At 37.3% G+C, this 24,639-nt stretch overlaps 1 long non-coding RNA gene across 2 annotated transcripts; it reads left to right on the top strand.

Moving 5' to 3' along the window:
• Positions 1-312: 312 nt before the first annotated feature.
• LOC138923102 (uncharacterized) lies at positions 313-24,378 on the top strand. Of its 2 annotated transcripts, none has more exons than XR_011436309.1 (4): positions 313-565; positions 4,347-4,424; positions 19,683-20,193; positions 22,068-24,378. It is a non-coding gene; the product is annotated as an uncharacterized lncRNA (long non-coding RNA). The 2 variants fall into 2 exon arrangements; XR_011436308.1 differs by lacking the exon at positions 313-565 and adding an exon at positions 3,244-3,508.
• The last annotated feature ends 261 nt before the right edge of the window (positions 24,379-24,639 follow it).

Genomic DNA, 24,639 nt, shown 5'->3' with positions numbered 1-24,639 from the left:
TGGTCGGAATACTTTAAAAATGAGTGTAACTTTGTTCAACTCTAAACAGCTTTAACTCTCTAGGTACATTTTAAGCATAAATTACTCTGACTCGAGGCAATTTTTAAATACCAAAAGTAACAGTCCTGCACAAAAAAGTGAGTGCTTTGGCACTTAAAAACAGGACAGAATCCCGGACTTCCGAGAGCCGATGATGCAGTCACTAATTATATTTTCTCGTAAGAACCTGAAATGCAGCTATTTTAGTACATGCAAAGCCAGAATTGTTCCTCCACTGGGTATAGTCAGCTTCTGAAAGAGCATCATGAAAATTGTACATTTACTTATCATAAAACTATGCATTATAACAAAAATATAAGCATTAAAAATTTGGTGACTGGAATAATCTGTACGCCTTCTGTGTTGTCCTTGTCTATCTTTAAGTGCCGTCTTTTGCTGATCAAGTCCGACTCCTTGTGGAGGGCACTAGAGGAATTCAGCGGTGGTGGGGGAAGGAAAGTGAACCGAAAGATTTCTTAGGGAGGCTGCTCTGGACCAGTAGACTTGAATATTCTCCAAGTCTTCGGTAAGCTTGCCCCATCTCTCTTCCATAAATTCTCACTTGCATGGAGCCCTTGTCAGAGGCTGTCTATGCCTGTGTCAAGGTGGCCGATGAATTGCACTGACCTACGAGGTTTATTATTATTATTAATTATTATTATTTTGCCTTTCAGAGCCTTTACTTTTGACATAGTCAGAATTGCCAAGGGTAAACGTTAGACATTTCAGGCTTTCACGACCTTCTCTTCTTCCTCTTTTCGACCACTGTCCCACAGAACCTCCCTAGAAAAGCGAAACTAAATACAATTAAAGAAACAAAACTCAGAAAATGTTCGGGATTTTTATGGGGAAACGAGACTAACTTTCTCATTTCCGCTGTGGTTCCTACGGAGAGCGGATTAGCGCCGTGCGGCCCCGCGAAGCTCCCTCCGCGTCCATTTGGTAGGCGCAGTCCTGTTTGATGTAAGGCCTGTGTGATACTGGAAAGTCACAACTTGTCCTAAGCTGCGTTTAGGCTCTAAATCTCTCTTTTAAATCTCTGTTTATTTTCATTAAGCCTCCTCGTTTTAACTCAGGTGCTGCATTTGTGTTTAGAAATGTATAATGTTGGCTGCCTTGGCTCTTTTCCCCTCGTGCAGATCTTACGCTGGTAAATGTGCACTAACGGGCATTTGTGTAATTGCCCGTTCCGTCTGGAAACTCTGTGCACTCTGCGTGCGCCTCAGCACAGCTCCCAGCCCAGGTATTAACTGTGTTTTTTGATGAGTTGGTTAGGTTGATATTGACGGTGATGAAAAGAAAATGAGAATAAAATTAGAAACGTGAGATTTAGGAACAGAGCTGAAGTATATCTTTACACAAAGTGCTTTGCAGGAAAAGATCAGTTTTATGCTTTGACCAAAATAGAATATCGGTGGCATTTATGCTGTAAATACACAAGGCTGTTTGCTTGTTGGCTTAAAACAGGCACAGACTTGAGTCTTGATGCTAGTTTTGTAGCTATTTGTTTCTATAAGATGAGAGAAGATCATCTTTTTGTATCATTTGGTAATTTAAAATGAAATAATTTGTTATAATTCATAGTTTATAAGGGGGCACTAGAGATTATTTAGCTCTGTTTTTGGATGGACCAGTCTATATTATCCCAAATAGAACAGAAATATATTTTGTTTTTAAAATTCTATAAGAAAGGTTACTTTCAGCTATTCCAGGATACAAATGTTACCAAACAAGTTCCTTGATTTTACTGTTTTGGGTTTTGGTATAGAAATTATCATAAACAATTGTGCAGCTCTTTTCTCTGTATGTTCCTTAACGTATCACAGTATTGCTCCTTGTTCCAAAAATGTTCCATGAAGACTTTTAAATGTTGTTGCTGTATATTGTAGGTTAGTTTCTACCTTTTCTTTACCCTGCCGTGATTCCTGGTCTATTGGCCCTGCTATTTAGGTCTGCAGTATCTGTTTTTTTTCCTTCTAGCTCCCCATTTTGTGGACTAGCACCCAGCCTAAGACCTGGAAAGGCAGGCTGAGTCTCTGGACGGGTTGGCCTGGTTTCTTCCTAGCTTTTTCTGTTTCTTGCTACGAGACCTTGCTCAAGAGTGAAACATCTACATCTGAATCACATGTGGTGACTGCAAAAAGTGGAAAGTATCGGGGCCCTGCCATAGATATGCTTGAATCAGAATGTGTGGTGGTGGGGCCAGGAAATATACATTTTAACAAATTCCCTAGGTGACTCATACATGTTAATGTGAACAACTGCTGAATTGGTAACCCCTCTGTACTGCTTTCACAACCTTCCATTTTGATCACAAAAGTACAGTTGATCATTAGCACAGCTTCTCAGACTCTAGCCAATCCTTGAGTAGGAAAACTTGAATAGCAATATTGTGCTAGATTGGACTGGAGTTTGCTAAGCTCTCTTGAGGTTCGTGTTACGTGACACCTGAGGCCTTTCTGGGGTGGTGGGGGACTGGAGCTAACATGGCAGCCTTTCTACTTACAGTCTCTTGGCCCCAGCCTCCAACTAGATGTAGTTTGGCTTATTCCTTACTTGTTCTTTCTAACTCCAATGGGAAGTCATCAGAATGTTCTGGGTCTACTCAATATCAGTCTCAGAAAGGAATATGACACTTTCTCTGAGGAATGAGGGCAATGATGTTAAAGCAATGACAATATAGAGAATATATTAGCTCTTCAGCTTCCTTCCATCCAAGCTAGACATTTAGGTGCATCTACATTCATTCTGTCTTTTTTCCCTCTCCTTAAAATGGAAGAAGTGACACTGTCCACTCCCTCTCATCTCGGGCTCTTCCCTCCCTCTGTGCCCTGGATCCCATTTCTCCCATTCTCTAAATGACTTTGATTTATTGATTATCCTCACTTCCTGGATCATCAATTACTTCTTATTGGCTCCTTCCCCTCAGATTTTTACCATGCTCAAATCTTCCTCATCTTTTTGGAATCTAACTTCCTCCTCTAACACCTCTATTTTTCTCTTCTCCTTAGTGGTCCAACTTAATGAAAGCCTTATCTACACTCTTGTCTCACTTCCTCATTCTCTACTTTCCCCCAACCCACTATAGTTGGATTTGGGGCCATCACCCTACTAAAATTACTGGCAAGTTGCCAAAGGCCCCTTATGCTAAGTCCAGTAGACACTTCTCAGTCTTTTTCTTACTTGGCGTCTTGGCAGGATGTGATATCCTTGGCCATTTCCTCTGTCCTGAAATATTTCCTTCTTACTTGAGTGGCCTCCTGAGCCCTCCCTCATCTGCCCCTCTACTTCTCATTCTGGCCACACTGTCCATAATTCAGTTCTTTGGGTGGCACAGGCTCACTCGCATCTGAGCCTTCTGGTTTGCACATCCATCGATCTGGAACTGTTTTCTTCCTCTTCACTTTGATGTCTCCAACCTTCCTCTAATTCCTCTTCTGTATTACTTTCTCTGTTTCTTCAAGTCTGGGTAAGTAACTCCTCCCATTCACTCCCGCAGACCTCCTTACATGGCATGTTTTCGCTGAATGTTATCCATTTGTCTATATTCCTCACTAAAGTATAAACTACATAAGGCTAAGGATTGAATCCACTGTTCTCACTGACTTTTCTCCAGTGTCTAGAAACCTATGATAGAGACTGCATGAGTGTCAGATAGGAGCATAATCAATAGACATTGGACAAATGAATAGAAATACGCATGCACATGTACGTGCACTTGCAAACACACATGCACACACATATACACATTTGCGGTCCTATGGATACTGTGGGAAATCTAGTTGAGTATGTGACAACATTTCATCTCTAGGCCATAGTTTTTAATTGGGAAGATATGTTCACAAAAGGGTGCAATAAAGGACAGCTAATGCTTGGGAAAAAATGGATGATGCAAACAACATAATGTTAAGCAAAGGGCAAATGCACACTCAGCTGAAGTGAGCAGTACACAGAGAAAAAAATTCTTTTAAAGCTTCACCTTAAAGTGTGATATGAGTTTCGATAGGGAGAAATAGGAAGAAGGTGTTTCCTGAGAGAAGTGACAGTGCAGTAAAAAACACAAAGCAAACTGAGAGAGAGCCACAAGTTAGGCATTCAGCTGGAGCAGACAGGATCTGAGCAAGAATACAAGAAAAGACTGGGAAGGTTGACGGGTTGTGGAAGTTCGTAAAAAGAAAAAATAGAGTTCAAACTTTATTTCTTTAGGAAGTGGAACCACTAAAATGTTGAACTTCACGTTTTTCCCCACATGCTAACATAATGTATAAAATTATTAATCATATTTGCTTTTTCCCTTTACCATGCAGTCGTTAATGCAGCCAGCTTCAGCTAATATGTGAGACCAACTCTATCAGACATGGTGTAGCTCAGAATTCCCTCTCAATGTAAGTGATTACATGCTTCTGCTGTATATGAAATGATTGTCCTGGATGATTCATTGTTTTGCTATTTTAAAATTTCAATTAAAATTTAAAAAATTTTTACTGTGATATCTAACCACTGCAGGTATTCCTGCAATAGTTTCGGTTTTAACTGACTGTTGCTTAGCATTACCAGGGAATTGAATTAACAGGAAACACATCATTCCAGATAATTGGTGAATTGTTGAGTGAGTAGAGATCTAATTTCAATTCCTTCAACACATACAAACATTCTCCTTGGGTACCTCATACTAGACCATGAATTTTTGCCATCCCTCCACAGGTTTTTAGTTCATATTCAAGCCTGTTTGAATTCACTTTGTAATATAATTTATATGTCAACTGAGTGATTTACTGAACTTTGATATATGCTTAAACATTAATTATCTTTCCATAATTGATTTAAATGTGATTTTAAAACACAGGCTTAATTGCTTTGCACATTTTTATTATATGGGTTGGTGGTGCTGATATTCTATTCATGAAGCATAGCCTCAAGTGCAGCCTGAGGATTTTTATTCCTTTTCTGTTCGTCTACGGTCTAATTCCAAGAGTAGTTGATCGCTTAGTCAACGCTAGAGCTCTAAGCCATCTCCTTAGTCCTCGGGTTCTCAATCCCACAATCATTTGTCTGCACTCTAAGCAGATGCACTTCTACGTTACTGAGAAACACAGCACACATGTTCTCCCGGGGCCTCCCAGAGAACCCCACAAGTGTGCTTCTTGAAAGCCCAGCCTTTGGACGCTTGCCATGGCAGTGCCGGCCAGTATTAGCCAAGAAAGCACTACAAACTGCACCAGCAAAGTGAAAATACATTTTCTCCCCTTTCTTAAAAATTTCCCTTCCCCTGCCCCAGCTCTGAGATACACAGAAGTGGGAAGGAGAGAAGGTCAGGAAATCAGAAAAAGAGCTGTCAGTTTCTTTTCCCAGAGCCACTGCTCAGGCTGGTGCCCTGGGGGGGGGAGATGATTTAGACTGCATGTTAAATTAAAGTTTTACATTAAATTCATTTGAAATTCAAAAAATCCAAAGTGAGCCTTACCTTCCAAAATGGTTGTTATTTTAGTTGGAAATGCTTGGATAGCTACTGGCGTATGCCAAAACATAGCCAAAGAAAGAGAGATTTGAAAGAGCATCTTGAAGACAGTGGTGGGAGAAAAATAAAGCCTTTTCTGTTTGTACTCCATCCAGTTCAGTCCATTCAATTTATCAGCAATGATACTTATGTTTGGTAGATTTGAATTATCTTTGTAATTATGTAACTGAAAAAGAAATCAGCCTCCAATCATCTTAATTCTTCCCTCCGTCTTCTGGTTCCTCCATGTTTTCCTTCCTTCCTTCCTTCCTTCTCTCTTTCTTTCCATCCTTCCAAAAATATGGAGACCATACTCTATGTCAGGCACTGTACTAGATGTTAGGGAACCACAGGGGAAAAAGAAAGAAATAATCTTTGTCCTCGTGGAGTTTACATTCTAGTATCAGAAAATAAACAATTAATAATGGCTTTGAGGTGAGACTGAATGAATTGAAGGACCATGCAATGGAAACATTTGGTAAAGAGCGATCCATGTAGAGGGAAAAGTAAATGTAAAGACTCTTAAGCAAGAGTGTGAGCAGCAGCCTTGAGGAAGAGCAGAAGCCCAAAGAGATATGGAGAAAGTGGTAGGAGATAAAATCAGGAAACTGGGGCTGGGGGCAGATGATTTAGGACCTTGGGTCTTTAGGTTTTATTTTAAGTGTGATGGAAAGCCATTGGATGGTTCCAATAAGTGATATAATTTGGGTTCTAAATATAGGTAGAACATAGGGAGATGAGTGGAAGCCAGATGACCTGTTTGGAAGCTATGCAAATAGCCCAGGCAAGAGGTGATAGCTGCTTTTGCTGACGAAGTAGAGGTAGATATGCGACACGATTGGATTCCTAGTAGAATTTGAAGATGGAGCTGACAGAATTTCCTGACGGACTGGCTGTAAGATATGCAAAATTGATGGATGATTCCCATGTTTATTTGTTTTTTTGTTTGATTTCCAGAGTAATTGGCAGAACCCTGGTGTCATTTAGAGTGATACAAAAGACCACAGAAAGAGTTGATTTGGGGGAAAAATCAAGAGTTCAGTTTTTGCTGTATTCCATTTGAGATGCCTATTAAACATGCTACTTGAGGTATGTGAGGCTGGAGTTCAGAGGAGAGGCAGGATGGGAGATGTAAATATGGGAGTCACTAGTTTACTGTTGGTATTTAAAGCCAAGTGATCGCAGCTGACCATCTAGGGAGCCAGGAGACACAGAAGAGAAGAGGTTGAAGAACTGAGCCTGTCTTACTCCAGCAGTTAGAGAACGGGAAAGGAGAAGTATCCATCAATGGAGGCTGAGAAGGGGGGTCCAGTGACTTCCTAAAAGCCAAATAAAGAATATGTCTCAAAAAAGGTGAACATGATCACTTGTTAAATGCCATTAAGAGATTAAGTTAGATGAAGACTAACTGGATACCATTGGATTTGTAAACATGGACATCACTGGTGACTTTAATGAAAGAGCTTTCAGTGCAATGGTAGAGTTGAAAGCTTGCCTGAAGCCTGTTCAGGGGGGAATGGGAAGATAGGAAGCAGGGAGAGCAAACAGACAATCTTTAGAGGAGGTTTGCTGGAAACAGGAGCAAAGAAATGGGGCAGTAACCACAGCTCATGAGGGATCGAAAGAGGATTTGTTTTTAGATGGGTAACATGACAAGACACTTGTGTGCTGGTGGGAGTGATCCAACAGAATGGGGGAAAAAATCAGGCATAGGAGAGGAAGGGACAATCACAGGAACAAAGTAGGTAAAAAAGGTGAAAAGGGGATGAGATACAATGAATAGGTTGGCCTTTGATATGAGCAATGACATCAGTTGTGTCCTGCATAAACAGAAAGAATAATACTGACTCTGTATCAGTATAGATACTGTTAGAGTATCAGGTCATGTAGACCATGGGAAACTTCTTGTAACTGTAAAGGCTTTTATTTAGTTGAGTTAAATTTACTGATCAGATGGTCGTGTCACCTACCTGACAGATCCGTTAGCACATGGAGATCAGACACAGCAGGGGGAAGGTGGCAGGAGCCTGCATTCCTATGTATTTATTGGAAAGTATAGCTTTTATATAATTGGATCAGCAACAATTATTGGAGCATCTTTGATGGGCCAGGTGTTGATTTGGGCTCTGGGGATATAGTGATGAAAAAGACAAAGTCACTGCCTGAAGGATCTTACATTCTAGTAAGGGAGACAATGGGTAGAAAGGTGAATAAATAAATGACACATTTTCTGGTGACACTTGTTTGAAAAAAGCATAGGGAAATATGATAAAGAGACACCAAGCTCATTTCTTTGAGAGTGAATTTATTAAATATGGGGCCTGTGTGCCCCAGAGACACAAAATGTATTCTGATCCTTATGACAGCAATTCTCTCTCACTCTCACAAACTTGGGAGACAGATGAAGAGACAGAAATAATTCCTACTTTTCAGATGACAAAGTGCAGATGCAGAGAATTGGGTACAGTTGTAAAAGGAACTTGTAAAAGGAAGACTCAAATACGGAGATCTTGGCTTCAAGTTTGTTCTTGCTCTCTTTATGATAACAGGAAAATGTGTGCATAATAAATTGCATATGCTTATTATCCACTTCAAAAATTGCCCTATGTATTCAAAAACAAGCCCAATTATAAACGTACAAGGACTAACATCTTTTAGATTTCAATAGACTCTAGAAAGTTTAGGCTTGCGCTTTTGGAGAAAAATGTAGAGCTTTGTAGTATCGATCAATCTTCTGTAATGACAGTCTTTTAGGCTGTGAAAAATTTGTCTTTTAATGTCATATTTTCAATGATCTCATTTTACTACTTTCACTCTTTATTTTCTATCTTAAACATTAATGTTTACTGAGGGATAAGTCTTTTACAAAGTGTTTTTTTTCCCCCAAGACTATACAGAGAGATTTTCCTAAATAGAGAGATAAATATTTTAAACTAATACCCTCTAAAATTTCACTTTGGAAACATAAAACCGTTTGGAGAATATAAATGTGCCGTACAAGGCTGTTGGCTGAGCAACCCTAAGCCACAGATTCCTTGTTACCAAAGGCTAAAGCAACGGATAAAAAAAGCATGATGACTTTAAGACTCTCTCTTCCCTTGTACTTACGTAGGCAACAGTTTGGATCTGAAAGACAATTTTATCTTTTAAGCTCCTGAAAATTTTGAGTCATTGGTATTTGTGCCCCTAATTAGATGCAATAGAATTTTGAAATTTATTTTCCCAACCTTCTGGTTGTGGTAAAATGTACTGTTTCTGAAAAGGACATGGTGTAATATTCTAGGCTGTCTTTCTTCATCCCGGTGCAAGCTTTGTGTTTTTAAATGCTTTGACAGATGTTAAAATGTATAGTATTTATGATGATGATGGAGAGCAATATAGTAATTTTATGAACATGAAGGAATTGAGAATCAAGAATCCACTGGCTTAATATTGACTTTTGTTTTGGGGTTCCAGACTTTTGGTAATCTTAAGCATAAACTCTGGGGAAGTCGAATATCACAGGGATTGTCTAAAATCTTTGCCTGAAAGTCTTTTGTTCTTAACTGTCAGAGAGTATAAAAAATCAGCTGTGGTATTTTCAGAACTATCCGATTTCAAATGCCCTTTTATTCAGGGTTTTATGACCAGTTGCTCGACAACATATAGATATAGTTACTTCATGTGAATGTTCTGGCACTGTTGCTGTTGGCCTGTTTTTCTGGACACGCTGACATACAGTAGTTCCCAACCTACAAGAGTTTAAACGGGCTTCACATTTTGCACTTTCACAAATTTGAGAGATTTTTTGTAACTAAAATATTTTCCACTGCATACTCTCTGAAATGTATTTTGAGCCAAATTTTAGTTAGTAGATGTGTAATGTATTAGGTGTGCTTTAACAGAGATTGGCATTCATTAGACATTAAACACACTATATGCAAACAAGGTGTTAAAAATTTCTGTTCCTGTGTGAATCTGAATATTTCAGAGTGATTTTTTGTCGTTATAAATAGGTTGAATTTTCAAAATATAGGCAATTTAAAGTAGCTTATTTTTTATTAAATCTATATAATTTCAGAACAGACATATATTTCAATAGTAACTATGACCTTTAATCTCTTCTGTTGGCTTTTATATCCATTGTGTTAGCTCAGGCAGTGTTAGGGATGTATATCTACAGACTTGAGTCATTCCTCCACATTTATAAATTCATAGAAGATATTTTATACACATAGATGAGAACATACTCATAATATGGTCACACAATGTGTCCAATGTTTGGAGCACATTGGAGAAAGATGCCCATATAAATATTTTTTCATCATATTTTTCTTATTATGTGATCTTAATTATTACGGGAGAGAATAGATTAATAATACAATAGATCAAGAATGGAAGAGAAAATGTAGGATTAACTCAACTCAAAAAGTTACGTAAATGATTGAATTTAAAATAACCACTTACTAGATCTTCTAGGTTTTGCAAATACTTTAAAGCCAAATGTTTAGACTATTAACTTGGCGGAGAGAGTGACTTAGAAGACGGTTCCAGGTTAAAACAGTTGTATGTTTGAACTCAAAACAATGTGCGTGGGGGTCCTAAGCAATTCTAAGGGATTATTTTTTCCTTTTAAGAAAAACATCTCCTTGTGGATCACCAAGTCCAGATTTGTACAAAGAAACACTAGTTCAGGGCTGAGCCCGAGAGCTGATACATTTCAAGGAGGACCGGCCGGCTGCATTTGTGAGCGGTGACAGATCTTTGTGAAATATAATCCTGATTAAAAATGCATGTGTGAAACCTCTTCGAATAGAGCGCTGTGTCCAACAGCACTCTTTGAGCTCTTGCGTGTGGGAAGGGCGAGGAATGTCGCTACTCTTGTACTCTTTACCCCATCTTTTGCTGGCTGTTTTACATTTCTGAAATTGTCTCTATCTGTGACTTTGAACTAAGTAGAATTGTAATGTTTTGTAAACAAAAAAAGTCACTGATACTAGTGAATTTGGAAATTCAGCGCACACACATACACACCCAGCCTTTTTATAAATATGTCTTAATTAAACTAATATGCTAAGTGAAGGAAAGCTGTGATTTAGATGAACGTCCACAACTTGATATTTAGGCCTTCACCTCTGCTAAGTCATGTCAAATAAAAAGAGGCACATGAGTGCAGCTACTTCGCACAGATTAGCACCTCCGTTGTTGCAACTCTGTTACTCTAACGGTGCGGAAGCTTTAATCAACTATTGAACAATTTTGCGTGTGTGTGTAAACCAATTTTCTTCATTTGGGGTCCAGATTTGAGGGAATTCAGGTATAAAGCTTGAGAGGTTTTTAAAATAGAAATGAGGTAAATCTGACTAGTGAAAAATAACAACAATGAATGTGAATATGGAGGCTCCTGGTGAGATCTGAGCGAGCAAGTCGCCTTTGTGCCCCTGTGTTCCAGTTCCTACAGCTCTGTGGTTTTGATCCTGTGGTTCTGGCCTAGAATGCTTAATTGTGGCCATGTCTTCTGCTGGGATCTAAAAGATGGGCATAAACGAAGCAGATATTCACTTCTTTACAACCTTAGGAAATAAAGAACTGGGGAGAAAATCAACTGAATGACTCAGTGGAGTAACATAGAGGGGGATGGATGTTTGTCTGGAATTGAACACATCTCTAGTTAGTAATTGTGTAATTGTGGTGTAATTGTGACACACAGACAGATGTGTATGCAGATGTGCACACACACACACACAAACATATATGTATATGAAACATTTACTGAGCTTCTTCTGTGGTTTTACAATAGGTACAGCTTTCTAGACTCCCCTGAATATCTATTTTTAGTGGCTATTTTAAAAGATGGAGTGTTTTATTCGATATCATTTAGAAAAAAATGGTGATCTGAAGTTTCCTACATTATAAGAACTCCCAACTGAGAACATTTTAATGTAATTTCTCTAAGTAAAATGTGATTTTCTGAATCTGCATTTTGTAAAACGTGTGTGGAAGTCGTGGCCTATGTGGGTTTCTTTGTCTCGCCTCCTCTTGCTGCCTCTGTCTAGTACTTTGTTCCTAGCTGGCTGTCTACAGTTCTTCACAGGAAAAACTGAAAACTAATGTGCAAATGCAATGCATTCAAAATTGGCACTGAGTTTCTTCTTAATCATCAAAGTATTCAATATTGTAAGAGTTCCAATTTTATACAACCAAGTGGGCAGATGAGAGGAATGTATTCACCTTCTTTTAGGCCTCAGAGCTGAAAGTATTATTAAGTTCACAGATACCTTCTCTTTTCTACTTACTCAATGCACCTGTAATGAATACTTACTGGTAACACAACTGCATCTGCAGATACTCAATTTTAATTGGATTATTAAAATGAGTGTAGTTTGAGGGATAAGTAACAGTACTTATTTGCCTTAGTTTGAGATTTAAATTTATTATGTCTTAAATTTTATGTCCTTCTCTAATATTTGTTTATATTTTCAATAATACCTATTTGTCCTTATAGAACTAATCCACTATAAAGGCTTCTTTAAAGTGCATACACTTAATTGTGTATATTATTATATATTTATTATATATTTTGATTTTCCTAAAATATATGTCATTACTTTTTGCGAGGTATAGTATATCTAGTTTCATGTCAATATCTAGAACATGAAATAGTGGATGAAATTCAACCACAAAACATGTTGCGAGTACCAACCCATGAATAAAAATTACTATCATTGAGAACAACAACAACAAAAAGCTCTCTAAAACCCTTAAGACCTTGAATATTTTTTCTAATCCCTTGGTACCTTTTAACAAGTGAAACTATTTTTTTTATAAAATTGTCAATGGCTTTTCTTTAGATTTATTGGGGGTCCTACTTAAATGGAATATCTGTCCTTTGTGTTTCAACAATATATGAAGCTTTCTCGTGTATTCCTTTTGTGGTGCACATGCACACACGCACACAGGCTTGCAGAGAAGTTGGTCAGAGTGAAAGGCAGATCACCTTCCTGTCAGATGAGATCTCTGTGTCTGGAGCAAACAGAAAATGAGTAAAGCACACAAGCATTTTTTTCTTTGCTGATATCCTCTTAGTAATGAATGCTTAGATATTAGAAGCAAAATGTAATTTATCTTTATCATCCTGTATATTTTACTTTATTTGCAATTAATTCTCTTGCTATATTACATCTGTGTTAATACATGTTTTCTTAGAAATTCTAAGGAGAATACAGCCTCTAATTTCCTTTCCATCCTGCGGTTGGTTTAAGCGGGGATTTAATACCAGTGATCTCCTTTCTCAGTAACAAATAGACACAGTGAGTGTTCTGAGATTTATGTATGAACCTAGAATTCGGAAATGGGCTTTTCTCACTGCTTTTGATTTGAAATTAATTACCAATTATTAATTTAAAAATTCACGATGAGAATTAGTAGTCTCAGGTTGCTGTTTAGTTCATTCCTGCAATTCTAAAACTTTAAGTTGCTATTGATATTAATATCAATGTTTTTGAGCAACCTTTTCTAGTATAAAAAGGTTATCTAATATTCATAGTTGGTCTGAAGTCACCGTGTGTGTATATGTGTGTGTGAATAATTTAATTTCTTTTTTGATGTAGAGAAATTAAAGAAAAAAATGTAGTCTAAATGTTAACAAAAAATATTTGTTTATCATGATGTCAAATCTAGAGTCTTATAAAGACAATAATTTTCATATATATTAAAATGCAGTTGCTTTTAGTTACAGTTTCAAAAACAAAAATTATGAGGCTAGAAATCACTCAATGGAGTCATTGATAAGAATTGTCATTAAACTTTATTAAATATCAGGTATTTCAAATGTCAATGTTCATCCACTTGAAAAAGACAATCTGTAAAACAAATGTGTTTAGGAAACAAAAAGCCATAACTTTTAAACCAATTCTAGCTCAATGGAAATAAAAATCTATCATAATTATAAAGCAGTTACACGGATGACAGGGAGATAGAAGAAAGAGAAGAGAAAATGTTGCAGGCATTGGGAACTGCTTTATCTCAGTGCTTATGCTCATACATGTGGAGCACTTCATTTTGAAGTCAATTTGAAATAATGACTCTTGTGACAATTTGGAATGGAAGCTCCCTCTCTATTGCAGGCCTGGGGAGAGAATGCCTGGTCTTTCCCAAATACAGTCTTTATATAATGTATGAAACTGAAAGTCTTTCCAAGAAAGAGTTTGAGGTTTCCTGTTTAAATCCTTACCCAGTGATATTTTGTTTATCTTAGAGTACAGTAGCATATAGCATCTTCAGCATATGGAATGTAAAAAATTCAAGAAGCCCTACGTGTAAGAATGTGGATGCTGCCCCTCGTTTCTGGTTGACCTGGTTGATATATGTTCCAGATCAGCAGCTGTGAGCCTTGAAAGGCGTTTAGTGACTGTTATTTGAATAAAAAATTTAGAATCCAAAGAAATATGTTTCTTCTTAACATTAACACACAGGTACAGCGATGGCAATGCCCCTCCTGGCCCAGAGTCCTTAGTTAAATCATCAGTTTGTTAACTGCTGTTTGCAAGGTAAACCCTCCCTCTGGAATGAACTTCTTTAAAGCAAAATGAAATAAAATAAAGGTAAGTAAAAGTAAATAGATTTTCCTATTGAAAGTTATTACTTGAGGAATGAAGAAGATGGATATTGATCGGCACCATCCTTTGCCATTACTGTCAGGTCCACGTAGATGGCTAAGACACTTTATTCTAAGCAAACAGCCATTTTCGCTTCTGACATGGGATTCCAGTGAGAATTGAAAAAAGTAAAAGGTTTGTAAAAACATTTTTCTGTCCTTCTTACAGGGACAATTTATGTTGAAGTAACAGTTTCTGAGACACTTGCACCTGTTATTGATTTATCTCTTCTTTGTCATGAACAATCTCCTGTTTTATAAGACAGTTACCCTTGTAAACTGCTCTTAGGCAGTAATTTAGAAATAATTTTCATTGCAACAATGTCCTAAGGGGCTAAAAATATAGGAAGTATATGAATTAACAAACTAAACATCTGTACACATTTTTTTGGATGCTCTTGGGTACATATTGATAATCATGATATTTGCTTTTAGCACTAGTAAAAGCAGGATATCTTGATGAGCTATAGTCATATCATTGCAAGTGGAATTCTAAATCCACGAAGTCCCCATGGCTTCTGGTCAAATAACCCTTCCATATGACCTTGTGAATCCACGGAGTGGAAAACAGAAAAGAGTGCAAATAACATAAACTTAATGTACTCGAGGTATAATTTACTATCGCCAAAGATGGGCTAAGTCTTTATTGATAAGAAAACAAATCTGAGTCAAAAATCCAGTTAAATCTGAAGAAAAACTTTTGTTTAAATCAATGAACGCCTTTGATATGCAACTATAAATTTGCACACCAGTACACGTATAAGCATCCACTTTATCCGTGTGTCCACCAATACAGTACACAATTGTTTCCTCCTAAAAAAATCAATATGGCTGTGATTTCTCTATGGTTCATTCACTGTTTATGGATAGGGATTAATGTTTGACCTTCCCTTGCCTTCTTGACTTGAACCAATTACTTTAGAATAATTTTTCTGGTTTAACTTTTTATCACATCTTCTGACATTTTAGTGAATAATATTTGACAGCTATGAACATTTGCAAAAGTTATTATTATCATAACTTGAGCTCAATGGTACTACCGTCAGTGATGCTCTGAAGATTAAATTGCACTACAGAGAAGGAACATACTCACGTTGAAAAAAATTGTTGGATTTCTTAGTAGGAATCTTTGCTTAGTTTGCTTTAACTATCGCAGACTGTTCCAAAATTTAAAAAATGACACCTGGAGGTGGAAAGCACATTTGTATTCTATACAGGGGAAGCCTCAAAGCATTTATTTTTCATTTCAGAATTTTATGCATTATTTTCATGCATAAAACGGCTTTTAATCTTCTCTCTCTCTATATTTTTCTTAAATGAATAAAACAAAAATCTTTGGAAACGTTAGTACTCCAAACCAACTTTATGCATCATAGGTTTGCAAGTGATGTCTGATAAAAGTATTTCATTTTAGTGTCCTTATTTCTTATTCAGCATGCACCCAGGGAAACTGGCATATTGCATTCTGCTTGAAGAAAGCAATAGAGAGAGAAAATGCAGAAAGCCATTTATGTGCATATAACAATATAAATCGCAAAGATTAAGGGGAATCTTTTTGGGGAGCACCACAATTTTGCAGCCAAAGGCACTTAAATAATTACCTTTTTAAGCAACTTTTATTGACTATGCAGAAGGATAAAGAGTAATCTTACTTGTTTTAAATGGCATAAAGCAACCAAATACCATTAACGGAGTGCTACATTTCTTATTTCACTAAGATTGTTGAAGCTTACCAGAAAGAGATAAAAAATGTATAAATTCAGGAACACTGGCTAGTAATATCCCAAACCATTGTCAGTGGACTCCTACTTTCTCCTGCCAAAATATGTGGAAGCATGCATGGATTGTACTAGATTAGTAAGAAGGGCTCGTTTCCGTGGCATTAGCCAGGTATCTTAGCAACAGGACCATACCAGATTCTAGCAGTGCTCTGTGGTGGTGCATGTAATATCCTGGACATAATCTGTCTTTTAATTTTCTTTGGATTGTAGTGATATTACAGATACATGTGTTCAGTTATAGATCTTTATTTAATAAGAAGAATGCCTTAGCTGAAGATTTGTACTGTGCCGGGAGTGGGCAACTCACAATAATGTTGCTGGCAGTTTAGTCCAGGTACTGCCTTGTCTCACATTTCAGATTGACAGGAAAACTTACTCCCTTCATTAAGATGTGCCTCATAGTTCATATCTTTATGCTGTAGAGATGAGGATGCTGCTGGAATTCATAATACTGAGAACGTTATTTAATGTCAGATAGAATGCAAATTGCTCGTACAATTGAAATGTCATCTAAAACATGCCACCGTATGCAACACCGCTTTATTATAAGTCACTGAGAGCAATATCTTAAATTTGGAATTGCACTAATCCTTCATCTGCTTTGTTTACTTTTCATCTATAATAGAGATGTCGAATTTCCTCCAAACTGGATTTGCATGTTTTAACTGCTTGCTCACACGGCTCAAGATGTGTGGGAGAACCATATAGGGGGACTTCCTTTGATTTTCTTGTCTTTTTGTTGTTTGTTTAATGCAAATTAACAGCAAAAGATAGCTTTCAAATACAAGACAAAATGCCATGTCAACCCTTTTGGGGAAATAATCTAAAGCTTATGGAAGAACATTTGATTATTTAAAGGACGAATTATTATACAAATATGCTGTCGGTTTATTGGTAATTGATTTTCTTGGTAATTTAGTGTCATGCAGTATTTTCTTGCATTTAATTGAAACAATAATAATTTTGTAAGATTAGTTTTGTTCACAGTAAAATTACATATAAACCATTTAAGACTTTTGTCATGCTTGCTTGGAGCAAGTGTCCAGCACAATTGCCTTCTGAAATAAAGCTTTCCTGACATAAAATATAGTGTTTGTATGTGAGTTCTTGAAATTGGTTTCTAAATATTCATCCAAGACAGTAAGCTTATCTTTTATAGATCAGTTTTCATGACCAAAGAAGGCCCAGGACCTTAAAGAATTAGTATATTAGAAAGTTTTCCATAAAGAATTACAATTTTTACAGACAGGGGAGTTATGTGACGGAAAATAGAGAGAAAGAAGAGAGTCTTAAAATGGCTCTCCTTGCCTCTGTCCTGTGCTATTCAACATCCCCTCTCTCCCACAGCTTTTCTCGAAGAATTGCAGCGGTTAAGTTATGCTTCGTGTCCTCTGAGGAGCAGCACTGGAGATTTTGTTTTGCTTTGTTTGATGGTATATAGTGTTGTCATTGTTCATGACAGAGTATTGCTCAACACACACTAGTAGAGCTTAAGAACTCTACCACAAGAGGTTATTTCTTCATTGATATTATAGATAGAAAACTTACATAGGAGTGCAAGGAGTTCTCAAATTAAAACTTTTGGGGTTGGATATATATCTTATATCGTTTGGTGTAAGATTCTGAATAAGACTTTTACAAAATTTATTTCTATTTGTGAGGACATGCTTTGACTCCTTCTAAAAAATGGCCTAAAGTAGCCACTTTAATATGAATTGTACCATGGTGTTGTGTCATGCACTCTGGTTTTTAAAGCTCTCTAGAACCAGGTAGAACAGCTTCTCAAAGAGTTGTCTGAAGACCTCATGTCTTAGAATTACTTGGTATATTTGTGGAAAATTCAGATTCCTGGGGTTTTGCCCAGACTTATTGTGTAAGGCTCTTAAGATTCTAGAAATATCTTTGGCACATTAGAGTTTGAGAACCACTGATTTAAAATGATAAATGACAATCAAAGGAAAGTCTAATTTTCATAACAAGGGTTGGTTTTGACCAATTAGACCATATTATGTGAGATACATATATGTTATATTAATATATATAAACAGCTCAAGATTTTACTTAAAAAACCCTTAAAACAAAGGACTTGGAATTTTTTTAAACTAGTTAAAATTATGCAATTCATCATTATGGGCTATTTTTTGCATAGGTCTTTTAAGTGAGAATATTAACTGGAAGTTCCATGATATCTTTTAAAATCACGTGGGAAAGAGGGAACATTGCTTTTCATAGACAGGAATTTTATTTGAAAATTTCTCTCAAAATATGAAAACTTGAAAATGTGTTTTTGTAAATACATAATATGGAAAAATGATTTGTTAAATTCCCTGATGTAAAAAAGAGGAATAAAGTCAAAATCAAGAACTAATACTTTTTAATTCAATGGCAACTGTGTTTTTTTTCATTTCTCCTAATGTTTCATCCTCTTTGGTCTGAGTACCAGCTTTGGAGTTACATTTTCATTCCTCCTTGCATTATTCTTGGTGACCAATAATGATCTTGCATTTACCAGCATCTTGGGCCCAGAAGCATCCCTGAGTTTGGGATAGACTAAATACAGAAATCAATTTAGCCAGCTGTGAAGTGTGATCATCTATCGGGTATAAAATGACATCTGGTTAATGGTGAGCTGAATTATACAGCAGCACTACAGAGACAGTGAAACACAGAAAGTCAAAATAAAGAGAAATTCAGAGTCCACATGTACGCAGTGGATCTCTGAGGTTTATGGTATACGACTGATTCCCACCTGGACCACCAGCAAATGGTTTCCTAATAGATGCTCACAATTCCAGAGACTGACAAGTTGGGAGCTGCTGTCAGGCCCGGAGAGGTGGGAGCAGTTATTCTATGATACCTCTTTGCATCTCTTTGCACATGTGATGTACCAAAACAGAATCGAATAAGGAACTGTTTCTAACACTCACCGCCGAAGCGTAAACATTACTTAGAACGATGTATCTGACATATAACTTGGTAGTCTATCATAAAACAGTCTTTTTAGAATTAGAGCAATTACTGTTTCATGACTCCCAAACATTCATTTACAACCTTGACCTTTTTCTTACACAATAGTTTAATCTCTACCTTCCTATCCTTAGATACTCTGCCATCATCTTAAATTCAGCCTTTCTAAAATCAAAATTAATGTTTTCCTCTGAACACAAGATCGTATTCCTGACTTCTCTATTTCTGTTGCTGGTGCCACCATTTCCCTTCTTACCTGTATTCAAAGCGTCTCAGGAATCTGAATTAGGTTCAGTGCATATACTAAGATTTCTAGTTAGTATTGCACTTTTCAAGTCAGTTTTGGTGCCACTGTGAAGCAGGTTTATTTTGATAACAGGCCATAAGTTGAAAAAAACACCTTTCATTGAAGATGTCAAATCAGATTTATCAACACTTAGTAAAATGACACTCCTTATTTCTAATCAAGTAAAATGAGAGAATGTGAAACTTTGGGAGTGATGTTTGATCATATGACTAAAACTAACAGAAAGGAAAAGGAGAAATAGTAGAATTTTTGCCTGAAAAATTCAAGAGCCCATTTATCTCTTGATGAAGAAAGAGTTGCCAATTTTCTCCAAATCATTAGTTTATACACAAAAAGAATATTTTACCTTTTAAACCTTTGTGCATCAAGGTGAATTGAGTATTGTTCTGAAAATGTGGCGTGATGCTCATGATCTTATTTTTCTTCCCTTGTTCCTGATGCTTTCCCTGGGCGCAGCCACACCGAGGACAGGGTAACAGAAGCAGATATTGGTGACGCAACCTGAGGGGGAGACTCAGCATAATGGCACACAACGACGCAAATTAGGAGACGGAGAAGAAGTTAATGAGGTGCTGGAGAGGGGACCAAGTGATCAGAGTGCCAGCTCCCTAATTTTAAGAACCTTTGCTACATGAGCTGAGGAGGAGAAGCGGGAGGATTTGAAGACTAGAACGCACAGCTAACCTTCTCCTGCTCCGTCTCAGACTTTGTAGGGTTGGAAGACATAATTAAATCTAAATAATAAAGGCTGTTTTATAGATGCATCTGGATTCTGGCTAACCGTAGTTTGGCTTAAGAATGGACTATGCCACTCTTCTACACCAAAGACATAGCACGAGAGCTATAGTATTCTTCAGGATGGAGGCTTGGAGGACTCTTTCTCTAAGGCAGCATCACATTTTAAGTCATGCCTACTATAGAAATGTTGACAAAATTGCTCACAGAAGAAACTTCTCAGAAATATGAAGTAAGGAAGATCCAGCCCTTGACAGGACTGGTGTTTACCCCCTACTGTCATCATGAATTTGAATATTGCTACTATACTTTTTTCCAGCTGTAATTACTAACACTGTGATTTTACAAGGTAGCAGGGCCAGACTGTTGGAAAGCAGTGAAACAGGATGAAAATAGGCGTAGCCACCATTTCAGAGGCCGTCCCAGCTGCAGCGGTCTCTTTTGTACACGTCTTCTCCTACGCTGCAAAGTAGCTGGTCCTTTCTGACTTACTATCCCTCTGATGTGTAAATGGATGGGAGAGAGTTAGAGATAATCAGAAAATTAGTGAGAGTCCAGCCACTAGAGAATTCATTATAGTCCGTCTACTACTAGAGAACTGAGAAATCCCAAAAACCAGCCAGTGAAAATTACCACTGAATCCTGAGCACTTTCTACAGGCTACGGACTTTGCCAAGGGTTAGGTGTGACTTATGTCTTTCAAGCCTCGTGACAACCCTATGAGGGGGAGACTGTTATTATCCCATTTTAAGGATGAAGAAATTAATTTGATGAGGTTAAATAACTTTGATAAAATCCAGTCAGCTATTAATAATCATCATAGTAATAATACTTACAATGATAAAGCAAACACTTGCACAGTACTTCCTGTGAGCCTGGTACTGCTAAGTACCAGTACATATATTGGTACTTACTATATATATTAATATATATTAACCAATTTTAACCCACAACAACCCTATGAGGTAGCTACTGTAATTATTCTCATTTTTATAGATAATTGAATCAAGGCACAGAAAGATTAATTACTTTCCCAAGTCACACATCTAGTAAGTGGCAGAATCAGGCTTCAAAACCAGGCATTCCAACCTCAGAATCTATGCTCTTGAGTACTAAGCTATGCTAATACATTGTAGAGCCAAGGTTGGAATCGTTGCCTCTAAAAATCCAAGCTTTTACCGTCAATGTCTAAGTGGCACCCTTGAAACATAGTTATTGAGATGAACACACAGTTTTACCTTTTTACAGTTTTCATATGTGAATTTAGATATTGGGTGTATTCCACTGATATGCTAAATATCTTTTCAACAGCAAAGGACTGTGCTTAAAGCAATGGAAAATAAGAAGAGAAATATTTGAGCAAATAAGCAGTTTGAGATGTTCATCTCTCTATAATATTCAACTTTCAGGTGAACTTTATTTGAATGTGTTTATAGATTAGCAAATTAAGTGAACTGTAGAAAATGACATTGTTGGCCGCTTTTTGTGGTTCTGCTGCTTAACAAGTAAGTTATTTAAAAGAAAAGCAGTGCGATGTGAAAGCATAGAGTGATGAGTGAGTTCATGTGCACTTACCATTAGTGGACAATAATGAATATGCTGTTAATCTCTAGAAATTACTTGTACCTTATTCCAGTAAGCACTCAGCGCAACGCTGCAGACTTCTTTCGTAATTTGATCTTTACTTTTAATCTGAAATTGATTTTATATTTGTAATTATTGGTCTACTATGTGGGGGATTTTTTGCCTTTAGTAGCTGTGCAAACAATAGCTTGAGAGTAGTGGACACTTTATCTTACTTTTTATATAGTCACTGAATGGTAAAAATATGTCACTACTTTTATGATGTCATTTTAAACTTGAATAAGCTTAGACCTCTTATTGAAAAACCCTGAGTAATTTTAAATTGATGTTGACATTAAAGAGGCTTGCCTGTAATGATAACGCCTTGTAACTTTAAGGAGCAGTCTGAAGTAAATCTAGCAATAATTATGGTTACATCTTGATCACTCGCCTTTTCCTGTTTATTAACTTTGTAAAGAAACGTATTGTTAGAGTCATCTTTAATTCACATGAAAAATTAATCCCCTTTCCCTTCCATCTCAGACCTTAAAACAAGGATGGAGAATGTAAGTTCAGTGCTTGAACTTTTTTCCTGGAGGGATTCCCACATGGAAAACTGAAGCCATGCTACTAAAAGCTAAGTACCTTGATCACACAGCAGCTTTCGTGCTTTCTGTCACCGGCCCTTCATGAAAGAGTCCCAACATGCTGGACCAGTGTTATCCCAGGGCCCGCTGGAACCAGCTAGTGGCTGAGCTGTCAAGACCAGCCCATTTGAAAAGAAAATAATGAAAGACAAACTCACCAGCTAACCTGAATTGCTGATCCCTGGAGGGTACTCTAAGGAAAGTTGGAAAAGATTTTGTAAAATAGCTCGCATATGTTAGGCAGGAAAAATTACTTATTGCCTCTAAACAGGAAGACTGTAAACAAGTTCCCCCGTTTTTGCAAAAAAGAAAGATCAGCTGCCTGCGATGCTGCCTTCAAACATAGCTTTCATAAAGGGCCATCGGGTTTAGCTCACCCTCTTACTAAGTCTAAAAGAGAAGGGGAGAAATGGGAGAGACTTCTCTCTCATTTCTGAGCCTGCTTCTGTGTTGGGCAGAGCCTGAAGCCTAAGCAGGTAGGATGCTTATCTGAAACCCACACATCTGTCTTCTCATCCTAAACGCGAAACCAGTTTGGCAGTGCGGTAGTCAAAGAAACAGGAACGTATTTTGCAAAGATTTGACACTGAAGATGCGGCCAAGTCGTTATTTATTTACTCTTCACCTCTCCTTACTATTAAGAATATGCATTATATGCATAAGTTTAATTTGTGTAATTCATACTTGACTTATTTTAAACCTAGAAATAAACTAATAAGATTTACATTTAAGCCAATGCTGTTAATAAATTTAACTATGTTAAAATTTGATGCTTTGGATATGCAAATGTTACAGATAAAATGAATGAAATTTAAAGTACATATAATCTCTATGTAGTAATTGTGTATATTTTTATTACGTTTGTTAAAAGTTGCTAAATAAGCATGATAATTTGCATTTGTTTGATTCTTTCAAATCCTACCTTCCCAAGTCCCACCATTGTCAGGCACCCTTTCCTGACCACTCCATCTCCTTCAAGCTCCTCTTTGTAAGAAACTCAAAGAACAGTAGTTTCTAAATACTTGCTACTATTAAGGAAGTTAGCTCCCATCCCTCTGGACCAGGTGTTTCCAGATTTTATTTACCCGAAATGAATTTGCTTGACAATTTGTTCTTCACTCACTATTTATAGGCGCTCTCAACAGACAACAGCGGCATTGATCTGCCAGATTTGGGGAGAGGCGCCAGGCCCGGGATTGGGACTGAGCGAACGCGGGCAGATGTGGTACAGGTGCTACGGAGGCTGCAGTCCTGCGACTCCTTAAGCAGCACAGCATGGCGTGGATTAAAGGACTTGGACAGAATCAGTGAGAGAGCTGAGGACTGGAAATGTGTGATTGCCGGAATACTGCACTAAGCCAGAAGTGGGTCAGGAGCTGGATAACCTAATGTCAACACAGGATCTGATCGCAGTCGAGAGGCAAATAGCCCAAGAATAAGTAAATAGAGAAAAACAAAGGGCAGTCACATACGTACTATATATGCCATATACCCCAAGCCGGTTCCACTCAGTGAGAGGGCCGCTGTTGCCGCCCTCCCTGCCTCACACCTGGAGCGACATTCCTTCTTGGGTATTCAAGGGATCCTATATAACTTCTGAAATAAGTGCAACTAAGTATTTTGCCTCTGGTAAAGGCATATTAGCTTTTTTAAATATTAAAAATGTTAAACATTTCTGAAGAAACACTGTGCTGCCTCTCCCTGTAGGAGGGCTGTGCCTCCCAGGCCCAATTTCCCTTGGCCAAGGAAAATATAAGTGGAAACTACAAGCGCTGTTTCTGAACAAAGGTTTTAAGAACTCTGTGTGGTTCCACCATGCCCTTTTTTCCATTTATTATAAGACAAATCCCTTCAGGTAGGGAATGAAGGAACGTGGAACAGATGTCATTCCTGACCTCAAGTGGACATGTAATGTGAGTGAAAAATAAACCTTTGTTTTGTGAGTCACTGAGATTTTTGAGGTTGTTTGTTATCACAGCATTAGCTAGCCCAAGTTGACTGATATGCGCTGGCATTGACATGACCGTCTGTACTGGAGTTCTGTAAATATTTGTATGCCCTTTGATATTTCCTATATTACTGTTTTTAAATCTTAATTATTTCAGTTATATGTTCTTTGAGAATAACTTCAGTGTCTTTGTTTATTTGATCCACCATATAAACTGCAAACCTCTAAAATAAAATATCTAAAAATATGTCAAGATGAATAAATACTTAACATATGTTCCATTGTTGTAACTATGAGTGATATGAGCATATCAAAGAAAGTGACATTAAGATAAGTATTTCCATATTGAGAGGTCTCTGATATCTTTCAATTGATTTGACTGTTTCTGGTGGTAAATCAGATGATCCTTCACTTTTTTAACGAGGCATCTGAGAGTGCAGTATGCGCTGAAAAGCTCTTTATGACCAGATTGCTAAAATTATATTGTAAAAATAAAATACTGCACATTTAACTTGCGCTA

Source organism: Equus caballus, chromosome 2 (genome assembly GCF_041296265.1).
Source record: "Equus caballus isolate H_3958 breed thoroughbred chromosome 2, TB-T2T, whole genome shotgun sequence".
Lineage (NCBI taxonomy): Eukaryota > Metazoa > Chordata > Mammalia > Perissodactyla > Equidae > Equus > Equus caballus.
Note: the sequence above shows the minus strand (reverse complement) of the source record. Positions and strands in the feature narration are given on the sequence as shown.